At 44.8% G+C, this 14,367-nt stretch overlaps 9 non-coding genes across 9 annotated transcripts; all 9 read right to left on the bottom strand.

The window, feature by feature from the left end:
• Positions 1–5,315: 5,315 nt before the first annotated feature.
• TRNAL-AAG (transfer RNA leucine (anticodon AAG)) lies at positions 5,316–5,398 on the bottom strand. Its single transcript has one exon. It is a non-coding gene; the product is annotated as a tRNA-Leu (tRNA).
• A 192-nt stretch (positions 5,399–5,590) lies between these two features.
• On the bottom strand, positions 5,591–5,673 carry TRNAL-CAG (transfer RNA leucine (anticodon CAG)). The gene has a single exon. It is a non-coding gene; the product is annotated as a tRNA-Leu (tRNA).
• A 1,739-nt stretch (positions 5,674–7,412) lies between these two features.
• On the bottom strand, positions 7,413–7,495 carry TRNAL-AAG (transfer RNA leucine (anticodon AAG)). The gene has a single exon. It is a non-coding gene; the product is annotated as a tRNA-Leu (tRNA).
• A 2,289-nt stretch (positions 7,496–9,784) lies between these two features.
• On the bottom strand, positions 9,785–9,867 carry TRNAL-CAG (transfer RNA leucine (anticodon CAG)). The gene has a single exon. It is a non-coding gene; the product is annotated as a tRNA-Leu (tRNA).
• A 631-nt stretch (positions 9,868–10,498) lies between these two features.
• TRNAL-UAG (transfer RNA leucine (anticodon UAG)) lies at positions 10,499–10,581 on the bottom strand. The gene has a single exon. It is a non-coding gene; the product is annotated as a tRNA-Leu (tRNA).
• Positions 10,582–11,604: 1,023 nt separating this feature from the next.
• On the bottom strand, positions 11,605–11,687 carry TRNAL-AAG (transfer RNA leucine (anticodon AAG)). The gene has a single exon. It is a non-coding gene; the product is annotated as a tRNA-Leu (tRNA).
• Positions 11,688–12,594: 907 nt separating this feature from the next.
• On the bottom strand, positions 12,595–12,677 carry TRNAL-UAG (transfer RNA leucine (anticodon UAG)). Its single transcript has one exon. It is a non-coding gene; the product is annotated as a tRNA-Leu (tRNA).
• Positions 12,678–13,701: 1,024 nt separating this feature from the next.
• Positions 13,702–13,784, bottom strand: TRNAL-AAG (transfer RNA leucine (anticodon AAG)). The gene has a single exon. It is a non-coding gene; the product is annotated as a tRNA-Leu (tRNA).
• A 192-nt stretch (positions 13,785–13,976) lies between these two features.
• Positions 13,977–14,059, bottom strand: TRNAL-CAG (transfer RNA leucine (anticodon CAG)). Its single transcript has one exon. It is a non-coding gene; the product is annotated as a tRNA-Leu (tRNA).
• Positions 14,060–14,367: the final 308 nt, after the last annotated feature.

A 14,367-nucleotide genomic window follows, 5' to 3' on the forward strand; every position in this document is an offset into this window, starting at 1 on the left:
AGTCTGCAAAACTTCAACTCTTACGCGCCTATCCTTAAGTATTGCAACCCCTCTTATAGATGTCCCAGCAGATGAGCAGACCATAGTTTCATATCCTAATTGGTTAAGTAGTTTCCTATCTTTCCAAATAAGATGTGTTTCTGATAGCAGACAAAAATGCGATTTATATAATTTCAATTCTTCGGAGACCAAGGATCTCTTGCCTTTGCTGTTCATACCCGCTATATTCCATGCTAAGCATTTTATTTCATGCATTTAAACAGTGGTGAAAACATTGGTTCCTATACCCGGTAAATAAACAAACGTTGATGATTATATATAGAATAAAACAACTGTAATGGGGACAAAAACGTCGTAGATTCTTGATCTCTCTCAAACGATTAATATCACATCTAGTATGCTTCAAATTCAGTGCCATAATGTCCATGTCCTGTCTATCTTCAATTAAATCCCTGTTAGCCTGAAAACTTGTTTTAACCATTTTCCTCCCACCCAAAACCCACCCTCCGAGACCTGCGGAGAAGGTCCCCCCCCTACCCCCCCTAGTACCTACCCCAGCCGGGGAAGTACCGACCTTCAGCTTCAGCTGCCGTTGGAGAGGCAGCTCTTGTAGAAGATCGCCCTGACGGGCCCCCACCCCCCCTCCCTTCCTTCTCAAGCCCCTGAATAGACTTGTCCCAAGACAACAAAACATTTTTTTTTCCCCCCTTTTCTTTTCTTCCTCTTTTTCTTCCCCCTTTTTCCCTCCATTCTTTTCTATCCGTTCTTTAAATGACCTAAACAGCGACAAATTGAGATTAACCCTCCAGACAGCGACCCTTTAGCAACCCAGCCACCTCAGCAGTTTATCAATCCCCTTAAAAAAAAAAAAAAAAAAATAACAAAAAAAAGATGGGGGAGAAAAGCAGAAACCCCGGAGAGAAAATGGGAGAGGGAAAGGAAGGAGAGAGATCCCTGTGGAGCTCTTGTAATGATCTGTCTCTAATTTTTATCTGACTTGATATTGACTAAGAAAGCTTCAGCCTCCTTAGTTTCATTTAAAAAATGAGTTCGCCCATTTTTTATGACTTTGAGGCATGCAGGTTCTTGCAGAAATACCTGGGCACCACAAGCTTTGAGGGAATCAATCAGTTTGCGGAAGTGCCACCGTCTGTCCATAGTGTCCTTGCTTAAGTCCGAGCGGGTAAAGATCGACAGACCCCCGACCAAGATTGGAGAGTTAGGACGTGCTCTCTGCCAGACAGCTTGTCGCAAAAGGAAATTCCCAAAATATATTAAAAATGGGCGAGGGAACTGGGCATCTTTGTTTCTCTGAAATAATGGCAGCCGGTGAGCACATTGTATTTGAGAGTCCCAATCCCAGTCGGCCAGGTCGGGGAGAGCATTCTTAAGTATTCCAACGACATAAGCCCTCGGGTCTGATCCTTCCGATTTTTCCGGGATCCCAAAAAGTCTCAGGTTAGAGCGTCTTTGTCTGTTCTCCAAATCTTCGACTTTCCTTTGAAGACCAGAGATCTGCTCTTCATGTTTTTCGGATGCCGAAGCCACCTTGGTGGTAGTCTCTTCCACCTCCACCAACCGCTGTTGTAACTCAGTTGTTTCTTGCGAGATCCCACCGATTTTAGCCGTAAGTTCAAAAAGAGAAGACTGCATCTTATTATTATCTTCTCTCAGTTGAAGGTAATGTTCTTGCTCCTCAGCCCGTTGATTACTTAATATTTGTAATATTTCATCCAAAGGTGACTGGTTGACTATGGCGGGCCCCGAGACAGGCCCCAAGAAAGGTCTTGACTGCGTTTCTAGATGTGTACCTTCAATGACCGTTTTAGATGACGTTACGGTAATAAATTCGGTGGGTGGGATCTGACGCTTGCTGGCAGAGGCCAAAGTATCTACGTGGTTCGGGTCCCCTGCCAATAATGATGGCGATGTAGATGGTCTAAGAGTAATATGGTCCCCTGGCCCCCCGGGTCCCTCTACGGTTAGCTCCACTGGTTGTTCCATCAACTGTGGACTGGCAATGCTGGACGTAATGCTCGTAGGGGTTGTATTATCTGGGGTAGAACCTATGGACATGTGGTCCGGGGGACTCGCCCCGGATAGTCTTAGTGCTATAGTCTTGACTAAGCCCTTTGCTTCTATCCATTTTCGCAGTGGACTCTTAGCCTGTAAAGGTTTTCTTACATTTGGCCTGCTACTGCTTTTAGGTTTAACTGAGGTCCCAGCAGCCTTGCTCCCCCTTTTGGTTCTTTGCTTATTTTTAGCCTTGCAGACCCCTCCCCCCATCGAGGGGTTAGATCTGCTATCATTGAGGTCCTCATCAGATTCAGCCTCATAGTCTTCGTTAGAGTCCAGTTCGACATCCGTATCGATATCCACCATTCTGTTTGTTTGCCCAATAGGCCCTTCAGTCTCTGGTTGCTTTTTGGGGGGGGTGGGCTCTTTGGTTTTGGTCAGAATGGTCCCATCTGCCGCATTAGACGGTAAGGGGACAGTTCTCATATCTTCGGCCGGTGTTATGGGCTCTTTGGTTTTGGTCAGAATGGTCCCATCTGCCTCATTAGACGGTAAGGGGACAGTTCTCATATCTTCGGCCTGTGTTATGGGTGGGTTAATACCCCCCACGTTCCCCTTGCATGGAGCAAAGCGTGAGCTATCTACAATTGAGGCTGGGGCCGTTTGTATTTCCACCTCCACCTCCACTTGTGCTGCAGTACCACCGAGGTCTTTAGGAGTAGAAGCGGACCCTTCCTGAATAGGACCAGAAGGCAACATAGCCGAGGTAGTTTTAGAAGTGTCGCTCACTGAGGTATCTGTTAAGGAGCACAAACCATTCTCATTATCTTCTTCTATCATAGCCCCAGTCTTAGCAATCTGCTTGGACCCAACCCCAGCCTTGACAGCTTTAGTAAGTACATTTTTAGCCTCTTTCCCCAATGTCGAGGGTTTCAGTACCTGTTTGCCTTTAACCTGCGTTTGGTCTCCGACTTGGGTCTGGGTCTGTTTCTTGAAGGTTAAAGCTTGTTGTGCCGGTGTCTCCGTGGCTCTTGCGCTGTCATTACCACTACCGCCGCCTCCACCGACGCTGTTAGTATTCAGAGCATCCCCCAGCTCCTCATGAGTTCCCGTGGCCGGCTCTTCGATAATTGTAGAGGGTAAACTTGCAGCAGCAGGAGTGGCCGTGTGGAGAGCCGGGGTAGCTTGTTTGTTACTCCTGGTTGTTCGAGGGGGGTTCGGACCCTTTGGCGTCATCTTACTCCGTCGCCGCCGCCAGCCACCTCCGCCACCAGTAACAGCACGGAGGCTCAGACCTATCCAATGGGGCCCCGAGCTGCTGAACCAGCCACGGAGCACCCGCCAAAGGAGATTTGCCGGGTCCGGGGAGCTGAGCATCGGCGTCGGCGTCCTGACCTGGATTTCGCACCTGTGGATCGTCGGGAACACTACTGCTTCTGTCTCCGGTGATAAAAAAGTAAGAGTCACTCTTATCGTTTCCAGCCGCTTTTCAGTATTTCATTTCATTTTTCATTTTCTCGGCATGTAACAGAGCCGCCGCATCTCTGCCGCATCTCCGGTTGCGGGGCCCCAGTTACTCAAAAGGGAAAGAAGGGAGAGGGTCAGAGCCTCTCAGACGAACCGCTAGCACGGATCCTCACTCCGCCATCTTGGATCCAACAGCTCTTGTCATCCCCATAGAGAGCAGTACCTATGAAGAACTCTTAAGACCTTTAAGGCGTACAAAGAGAAAGTGCTATTAACCAGCCACTTGAAAGGCCCAAAGCTGCTTTGAAATTGAGTCAAGAGCCACCTCTTGGCTAGCTAAAGCAAATTCAACAAGGAATTTCAATGTCACAACATAGGGTGGAATACGCAAATCTAAGCAGCCCCTGATCACAGCCCTGAGGAAATTGCCGTAAGTGTGCTGGAGTCCAACTGTCTACCAGATGCTAGGCATTCTTCCATATTTGCATGGCCTGTCTGGCCAGGGCATACAAGAGCATGACTCTTCCAGATGAGCTCTTACATGGGTCCTATGCTCATATAGTAAGGACTGCACTTTGTCAGCAAGACTTTATACAACCGAAATATATGAGAAACCCCAGCTCTCTTGACTAGATGAGGACGGAATCACATCCCAGGTGAAGACCAACAGATGCAACTTCCATCAGATGTTAACCTGAAAAAGGAGATTACATCTCCAAAAGTCACGTCAGAAGTTGGATTTGAACCCGCGCCTCCAGAGGAGACTGCGGCCTAAACACAGCGCCTTAGACCACTCAGCCATCCTGACAGTGCAGAGTCTTAAGAAATGTATAAAAGTCACTCAGAAATGTCTGCCTCCATGCAAGCCTGAAATAATTTAAACCTTCAAACACAAGGTGCAACTTTATGCACAGGTCAATAAACACAGAAGATCACATGTGAAAGCATTTCATTTCACAGGTGTACAATTTTTATGCTTTTAGAATACCTCATACCTCTCACCAGCTATTTAGGGTCCTGTATTATACTCACAAAATTACCTTGCCTGCGACCTCTCTCTCTACACAAACAACTACTGCACAGGAAGTAGGAAGGCAGAAGGTGGGGCATATTATGCAAATGTATGCTGTCATTGTGCCTTGCAGATTCATGCAGGATTTCTAGATCCTTGCTGGATACAAGAGAGCAGACCTTGTTTCAGATCAACTGTCCCTAGCAGGGAACGTCTGAGCACATGCAGTCTTTTGCTCTCTAGCCCCTGGCCTGGGACTTACCCTCACTGGCTGAGGCGTGAATTTCTGCATACCAACGTTGCATAGATGGTACGTTTGTGGTCGGTTTGGGATGGGTGGGAGGTCAAAAGCATGGAAAAGTATGTCACCTTCACTTCTAGTCTCCTCTTCTAGGCCTACCTGCCGTTCACTCACTCTGTCTTTGTTTCATTCTCTCCTTCCTCAACACCCCTTCTCACTCACTCGCTCTATCACTTGTGCTCTTTCCCCTTGCTCTGCATTTCATAGTGGAAACATCTCTTGAATGGAGCATTAGAAAATGAGGTTACATAAAATTAACAATCTACTTATTGGAAACCAAAAATTTCACAAGACTGAATGTAACCCATTTCATTAATGAAAGGGACTTTTTAAGCACCCCCCAAAAAACACATAAAACACCACGAGTGCTAGAAGAATATTATACGAGCTTGAAGACAGAATTGGGCAAATTAATTTGCAGTTGAAACTGAAGTTTGTTACTTATTCAGATATTATATGCACTGCCAATTTTTAGCTGAGATTCTAAAAGAACTCAGAGACAAAATGGACTTAAAGTTTTGTCAGAAGTGGGATTCGAACCCACGCCTCCAGGAGAGACTGCGGCCTTAACGCAGCGCCTTAGACCACTCGGCCATCCTGACCACATGTTGCTTGATCATCTACAGAGAGGGAAAGATATTGTGAACCAAAAAAAGCACACATCTTAGGTCATGAGTGGCTAGAGCAAGAAAAAAACTCACTGCACTTTTCCAAGTAGACAACCATATAAGCCCATGTGAGGGAAATGATCTGATTTTTTCTCTCCCAAGAAAAAAGTAGAGTAAACACACAATTGTCAGAAGTGGGATTTGAACCCACGCCTCCAGAAGAGACTGCGACCTGAACGCAGCGCCTTAGACCACTCGGCCATCCTGACTTGCATTTGTGGAACCTTCCACAGGCCAGACAGCCATGCAAGTGGGGTACCGAAAAGGCATGCCCTCAATTTATTTATCCTATTATAAGTACTTCCAACAGATCTTTGAACAATCCATAGAGAGCAGTACCTATGAAGAACTCTTTAGACCTTTAAGGCGTACAAAGAGAAAGTGCTATTAACCAGCCACTTGAAAGGCCCAAAGCTGCTTTGAAATTGAGTCAACAGCCACCTCTTGGCTAGCTAAAGCAAATTCAACAAGGAATTTCAATGTCACAACATAGGGTGGAATACGCAAATCTAAGCAGCCCCTGATCACAGCACTGAGGAAATTGCCGTAAGTGTGCTGGAGTCCAACTGTCTACCAGATGCTAGGCATTCTTCCATATTTGCATGGCCTGTCTGGCCAGGGCATACAAGAGCATGACTCTTCCAGATGAGCTCTTACATGGGTCCTATGCTCATATAGTAAGGACTGCACTTTGTCAGCAAGACTTTATACAACCGAAATATATGAGAAACCCCAGCTCTCTTGACTAGATGAGGACGGAATCACATCCCAGGTGAAGACCAACAGATGCAACTTCCATCAGATGTTAACCTGAAAAAGGAGATTACATCTCCAAAAGTCATGTCAGAAGTGGGATTTGAACCCACGCCTCCAGAGGAGACTGCGGCCTAAACACAGCTCTTTAGACCACTCAGCCATCCTGACAGTGCAGAGTCTTAAGAAATGTATAAAAGTCACTCAGAAATTTCTGCCTCCATGCAAGCCTGAAATAATTTAAACCTTCAAACACAAGGTGCAACTTTATGCACAGGTCAATAAACACAGAAGATCACATGTGAAAGCATTTCATTTCACAGGTGTACAATTTTTATGCTTTTAGAATACCTCATACCTCTCACCAGCTTTTTAGGGTCCTGTATCCGACTCACAAAATTACCTTGCCTGCGACCTCTCTCTCTACACAAACAACTACTGCACAGGAAGTAGGAAGGCAGAAGGTGGGGCATATTATGCAAATGTGTGCTGTCATTGTGCCTTGCAGATTCATGCAGGATTTCTAGATCCTTGCTGGATACAAGAGTGCAGACCTTGTTTCAGATCAACTGTCCCTAGCAGGGAACGTCTGAGCACATGCAGTCTTTTGCTCTCTAGCCCCTGGCCTGGGACTCACCCTCACTGGCAGAGGCGTGAATTTCTGCATACCAACGTTGCATAGATGGTACGTTTGTGGTCGGTTTGGGATGGGTGGGAGGTCAAAAGCAGGGAAAAGTATGTCGCCTTCACTTCTAGTCTCCTCTTCTAGTCATACCTGCCGTTCACTCACTCTGTCTTTGTTTCATTCTCTCCTTCCTCAACACCCCTTCTCACTCACTCGCTCTATCACTTGTGCTCTTTCCCCTTGCTCTGCATTTCATAGTGGAAACATCTCTTGAATGGAGCATTAGAAAATGAGGTTACATAAAATTAACAATCTACTTATTGGAAACCAAAAATATCACAAGACTGAATGTAACCCATTTCATTAATAAAAGGGACTTTTTAAGCACCCCCCAAAAAACACATAAAACTCCACGAGTGCTAGAAGAATATTATACGATTTTGAAGACAGAATTGGGCAAATTAATTTGCAGTTGAAACTAAAGTTTGTTACTTATTCAGATATTATATGCACTGCCAATTTTTAGCTGAGATTCTAAAAGAACTCAGAGACAAAATGGACTTAAAGTTTTGTCAGAAGTGGGATTCGAACCCACGCCTCCATGAGAGACTGCGGCCTTAACACAGCGCCTTAGACCACTCGGCCATCCTGACCACATGTTGCTTGATCATCTACAGAGAGGGAAAGATATTGTGAACCAAAAAAAGCACACATCTTAGGTCATGAGTGGCTAGAGCAAGAAAAAAACTCACTGCACTTTTGCAAGTAGACAACCATATAAGCCCATGTGAGGGAAATGATCAGATTTTTTCTCTCTCAAGAAAAAAGTAGAGTAAACACACAATTGTCAGAAGTGGGATTTGAACCCACGCCTCCAGAAGAGACTGCGACCTGAACGCAGCGCCTTAGGCAACTCGGCCATCCTGACTTGCATTTGTGGAACCTTCCACAGGCCAGACAGCCATGCAAGTGGGGTACCGAAAAGGCATGCCCTCAATTTATTTATCCTATTATAAGTACTTCCAACAGATCTTTGAACAATCCATAGAGAGCAGTACCTATGAAGAACTCTTTAGACCTTTAAGGCGTACAAAGAGAAAGTGCTATTAACCAGCCACTTGAACGGCCCAAAGCTGCTTTGAAATTGAGTCAACAGCCACCTCTTGGATAGCTAAAGCAAATTCAACAAGGAATTTCAATGTCACAACATAGGGTGGAATACGCAAATCTAAGCAGCCCCTGATCACAGCCCTGAGGATATTGCCGTAAGTGTGCTGGAGTCCAACTGTCTACCAGATGCTAGGCATTCTTCCATATTTGCATGGCCTGTCTGGCCAGGGCATACAAGAGCATGACTCTTCCAGATGATCTCTTACATGGGTCCTATGCTCATATAGTAAGGACTGCACTTTGTCAGCAAGACTTTATACAACCGAAATATATGAGAAACCCCAGCTCTCTTGACTAGATGATGACGGAATCACATCCCAGGTGAAGACCAACAGATGCAACTTCCATCAGATGTTAACCTGAAAAAGGAGATTACATCTCCAAAAGTCATGGCAGAAGTGGGATTCGAACCCACGCCTCCAGAGGAGACTGCAGCCTAAACACAGCGCCTTAGACCACTCGGCCATCCTGACAGTGCAGAGTCTTAAGAAATGTATAAAAGTCACTCAGAAATTTCTGCCTCCATGCAAGCCTGAAATAATTTAAACCTTCAAACACAAGGTGCAACTTTATGCACAGGACAATAAACACAGAAGATCACATGTGAAAGTATTTCATTTCACAGGTGTACAATTTTTATGCTTTTAGAATACCTTATACATCTCACCAGCTATTTAGGGTCCTGTATCCTACTCACAAAATTACCTTGCCTGCGACCTCTCTCTCTACACAAACGACTACTGCACAGGAAGTAGGAAGGCAGAAGGTGGGGCATATTATGCAAATGTATGCTGTCATTGTGCCTTGCAGATTCATGCAGGATTTCTAGATCCTTGCTGGATACAAGAGAGCAGACCTTGTTTCAGATCAACTCTCCCTAGCAGGGAACGTCTGAGCACATGCAGTCTTTTGCTCTCTAGCTCCTGGCCTGGGACTCACCCTCACTGGCTGAGGCGTGAATTTCTGCATACCAACGTTGCATAGATGGTACGTTTGTGGTCGGTTTGGGATGGGTGGGAGGTCAAAAGCAGGGAAAAGTATGTCGCCTTCACTTCTAGTCTCCTCTTCTAGGCCTACCTGCCGTTCACTCAATCTGTCTTTGTTTCATTCTCTCCTTCCTCAACACCCCTTCTCACTCACTCGCTCTATCACTTGTGCTCTTTCCCCTTGCTCTGCATTTCATAGTGGAAGCATCTCTTGAATGGAGCATTAGAAAATGAGGTTACATAAAATTAACAATCTACTTATTGGAAACCAAAAATATCACAAGACTGAATGTAACCCATTTCATTAATAAAAGGGACTTTTTAAGCACCCCCCAAAAAACACATAAAACACCACGAGTGCTAGAAGAATATTATACGAGCTTGAAGACAGAATTGGGCAAATTAATTTGCAGTTGAAACTGAAGTTTGTTACTTATTCAGATATTTTATGCACTGCCAATTTTTAGCTGAGATTCTAAAAGAACTCAGAGACAAAATGGACTTAAAGTTTTGTCAGAATTGGGATTCGAACCCACGCCTCCAGGAGAGACTGCGGCCTTAACGCAGCGCCTTAGACCACTCGGCCATCCTGACCACATGTTGCTTGATCATCTACAGAGAGGGAAAGAAATTGTGAACCAAAAAAAGCACACATCTTAGGTCATGAGTGGCTAGAGCAAGAAAAAAACTCACTGCACTTTTCCAAGTAGACAACCATATAAGCCCATGTGAGGGAAATGATCTGATTTTTTCTCTCCCAAGAAAAAAGTAGAGTAAACACACAATTGTCAGAAGTGGGATTTGAACCCACGCCTCCAGAAGAGACTGCGACCTGAACGCAGCGCCTTAGACCACTCGGCCATCCTGACTTGCATTTGTGGAACCTTCCACAGGCCAGACAGCCATGCAAGTGGGGTACCGAAAAGGCATGCCCTCAATTTATTTATCCTATTATAAGTACTTCCAACAGATCTTTGAACAATCCATAGAGAGCAGTACCTATGAAGAACTCTTTAGACCTTTAAGGCGTACAAAGAGAAAGTGCTATTAACCGCCACTTGAAAGGCCCAAAGCTGCTTTGAAATTGAGTCAACAGCCACCTCTTGGTTAGCTAAAGCAAATTCAACAAGGAATTTCAATGTCACAACATAGGGTGGAATACGCAAATCTAAGCAGCCCCTGATCACAGCCCTGAGGAAATTGCCGTAAGTGTGCTCGAGTCCAACTGTCTACCAGATGCTAGGCATTCTTCCATATTTGCATGGCCTGTCTGGCCAGGGCATACAAGAGCATGACTCTTCCAGATGAGCTCTTACATGGGCCCTATGCTCATATAGTAAGGACTGCACTTTGTCAGCAAGACTTTATACAACCGAAATATATGAGAAACCCCAGCTCTCTTGACTAGATGAGGACGGAATCACATCCCAGGTGAAGACCAACAGATGCAACTTCCATCAGATGTTAACCTGAAAAAGGAGATTACATCTCCAAAAGTCATGTCAGAAGTGGGATTCGAACCCACGCCTCCAGAGGAGACTGCGGTCTAAACACAGCGCCTTAGACCACTCGGCCATCCTGACAGTGCAGAGTCTTAAGAAATGTATAAAAGTCACTCAGAAATTTCTGCCTCCATGCAAGCCTGAAATAATTTAAACCTTCAAACACAAGGTGCAACTTTATGCACAGGACAATAAACACAGAAGATCACATGTGAAAGCATTTCATTTCACAGGTGTTCAATTTTTATGCTTTTAGAATACCTCATACCTCTCACCAGCTATTTAGGGTCCTGTATCCTACTCACAAAATTACCTTGCCTGCGACCTCTCTCTCTACACAAACAACTACTGCACAGGAAGTAGGAAGGCAGAAGGTGGGGCATATTATGCAAATGTATGCTGTCATTGTGCCTTGCAGATTCATGCAGGATTTCTAGATCCTTGCTGGATACAAGAGAGCAGACCTTGTTTCAGATCAACTGTCCCTAGCAGGGAACGTCTGAGCACATGCAGTCTTTTGCTCTCTAGCCCCTGGCCTGGGACTTACCCTCACTGGCTGAGGCGTGAATTTCTGCATACCAACGTTGCATAGATGGTACGTTTGTGGTCGGTTTGGGATGGGTGGGAGGTCAAAAGCAGGGAAAAGTATGTCGCCTTCACTTCTAGTCTCCTCTTCTAGGCCTACCTGCCGTTCACTCACTCTGTCTTTGTTTCATTCTCTCCTTCCTCAACACCCCTTCTCACTCACTCGCTCTATCCTTGTGCTCTTTCCCCTTGCTCTGCATTTCATAGTGGAAACATCTCTTGAATGGAGCATTAGAAAATGAGGTTACATAAAATTAACAATCTACTTATTGGAAACCAAAAATATCACAAGACTGAATGTAACCCATTTCATTAATAAAAGGGACTTTTTAAGCACCCCCCAAAAAGCACATAAAACAGCACGAGTGCTAGAAGAATATTATACGAGCTTGAAGACAGAATTGGGCAAATTAATTTGCAGTTGAAACTGAAGTTTGTTACTTATTCAGATATTTTATGCACTGCCAATTTTTAGCTGAGATTCTAAAAGAACTCAGAGACAAAATGGACTTAAAGTTTTGTCAGAAGTGGGATTCGAACCCACGTCTCCAGGAGAGACTGCGGCCTTAACGCAGCGCCTTAGACCACTCGGCCATCCTGACCACATGTTGCTTGATCATCTACAGAGAGGGAAAGATATTGTGAACCAAAAAAAGCACACATCTTAGGTCATGAGTGGCTAGAGCAAGAAAAAAACTCACTGCACTTTTCCAAGTAGACAACCATATAAGCCCATGTGAGGGAAATGATCTGATTTTTTCTCTCTCAAGAAAAAAGTAGAGTAAACACACAATTGTCAGAAGTGGGATTTGAGCCCACGCCTCCAGAAAAGACTGCGACCTGAACGCAGCGCCTTAGGCAACTCGGCCATCCTGACTTGCATTTGTGGAACCTTCCACAGGCCAGACAGCCATGCAAGTGGGGTACCGAAAAGGCATGCCCTCAATTTATTTATCCTATTATAAGTACTTCCAACAGATCTTTGAACAATCCATAGAGAGCAGTACCTATGAAGAACTCTTTAGACCTTTAAGGCGTACAAAGAGAAAGTGCTATTAACCAGCCACTTGAACGGCCCAAAGCTGCTTTGAAATTGAGTCAACAGCCACCTCTTGGATAGCTAAAGCAAATTCAACAAGGAATTTCAATGTCACAACATAGGGTGGAATACGCAAATCTAAGCAGCCCCTGATCACAGCCCTGAGGAAATTGCCGTAAGTGTGCTGGAGTCCAACTGTCTACCAGATGCTAGGCATTCTTCCATATTTGCATGGCCTGTCTGGCCAGGGCATACAAGAGCATGACTCTTCCAGATGATCTCTTACATGGGTCCTATGCTCCTATAGTAAGGACTGCACTTTGTCAGCAAGACTTTATACAACCGAAATATATGAGAAACCCCAGCTCTCTTGACTAGATGATGACGGAATCACATCCCAGGTGAAGACCAACAGATGCAACTTCCATCAGATGTTAACCTGAAAAAGGAGATTACATCTCCAAAAGTCATGTCAGAAGTGGGATTCGAACCCACGCCTCCAGAGGAGACTGCGGCCTAAACACAGCGCCTTAGACCACTCGGCCATCCTGACAGTGCAGAGTCTTAAGAAATGTATAAAAGTCACTCAGAAATTTCTGCCTCCATACAAGCCTGAAATAATTTAAACCTTCAAACACAAGGTGCAACTTTATGCACAGGACAATAAACACAGAAGATCACATGTGAAAGTATTTCATTTCACAGGTGTACAATTTTTATGCTTTTAGAATACCTCATACCTCTCACCAGCTATTTAGGGTCCTGTATCCTACTCACAAAATTACCTTGCCTGCGACCTCTCTCTCTACACAAACAACTACTGCACAGGAAGTAGGAAGGCAGAAGGTGGGGCATATTTTGCAAATGTATGCTGTCATTGTGCCTTGCTGATTCATGCAGGATTTCTAGATCCTTGCTGGATACAAGAGAGCAGACCTTGTTTCAGATCAACTGTCCCTAGCAGGGAACGTCTGAGCACATGCAGTCTTTTGCTCTCTAGCCCCTGGCCTGGGACTCACCCTCACTGGCTGAGGCGTGAATTTCTGCATACCAACGTTGCATAGATGGTACGTTTGTGGTCGGTTTGGGATGGGTGGGAGGTCAAAAGCAGGGAAAAGTATGTCGCCTTCACTTCTAGTCTCCTCTTCTAGGCCTACCTGCCGTTCACTCACTCTGTCTTTGTTTCATTCTCTCCTTCCTCAACACCCCTTCTCACTCACTCGCTCTATCACTTGTGCTCTTTCCCCTTGCTCTGCATTTCATAGTGGAAACATCTCTTGAATGGAGCATTAGAAAATGAGGTTACATAAAATTAACAATCTACTTATTGGAAACCAAAAATATCACAAGACTGAATGTAACCCATTTCATTAATAAAAGGGACTTTTTAAGCACCCCCCAAAAAACACATAAAACACCACGAGTGCTAGAAGAATATTATACGAGCTTGAAGACAGAATTGGGCAAATTAATTTGCAGTTGAAACTGAAGTTTGTTACTTATTCAGATATTTTATGCACTGCCAATTTTTAGCTGAGATTCTAAAAGAACTCAGAGACAAAATGGACTTAAAGTTTTGTCAGAAGTGGGATTCGAACCCACGCCTCCAGGAGAGACTGCGGCCTTAACGCAGCGCCTTAGACCACTCGGCCATCCTGACCACATGTTGCTTGATCATCTACAGAGAGGGAAAGAAATTGTGAACCAAAAAAAGCACACATCTTAGGTCATGAGTGGCTAGAGCAAGAAAAAAACTCACTGCACTTTTCCAAGTAGACAACCATATAAGCCCATGTGAGGGAAATGATCTGATTTTTTCTCTCCCAAGAAAAAAGTAGAGTAAACACACAATTGTCAGAAGTGGGATTTGAACCCACGCCTCCAGAAGAGACTGCGACCTGAACGCAGCGCCTTAGACCACTCGGCCATCCTGACTTGCATTTGTGGAACCTTCCACAGGCCAGACAGCCATGCAAGTGGGGTACCGAAAAGGCATGCCCTCAATTTATTTATCCTATTATAAGTACTTCCAACAGATCTTTGAACAATCCATAGAGAGCAGTACCTATGAAGAACTCTTTAGACCTTTAAGGCGTACAAAGAGAAAGTGCTATTAACCGCCACTTGAAAGGCCCAAAGCTGCTTTGAAATTGAGTCAACAGCCACCTCTTGGTTAGCTAAAGCAAATTCAACAAGGAATTTCAATGTCACAACATAGGGTGGAATACGCAAATCTAAGCAGC

Source organism: Lissotriton vulgaris, chromosome 8 (assembly GCF_964263255.1).
Source record: "Lissotriton vulgaris chromosome 8, aLisVul1.2, whole genome shotgun sequence".
Classification (NCBI taxonomy): Eukaryota; Metazoa; Chordata; class Amphibia; order Caudata; family Salamandridae; genus Lissotriton; species Lissotriton vulgaris.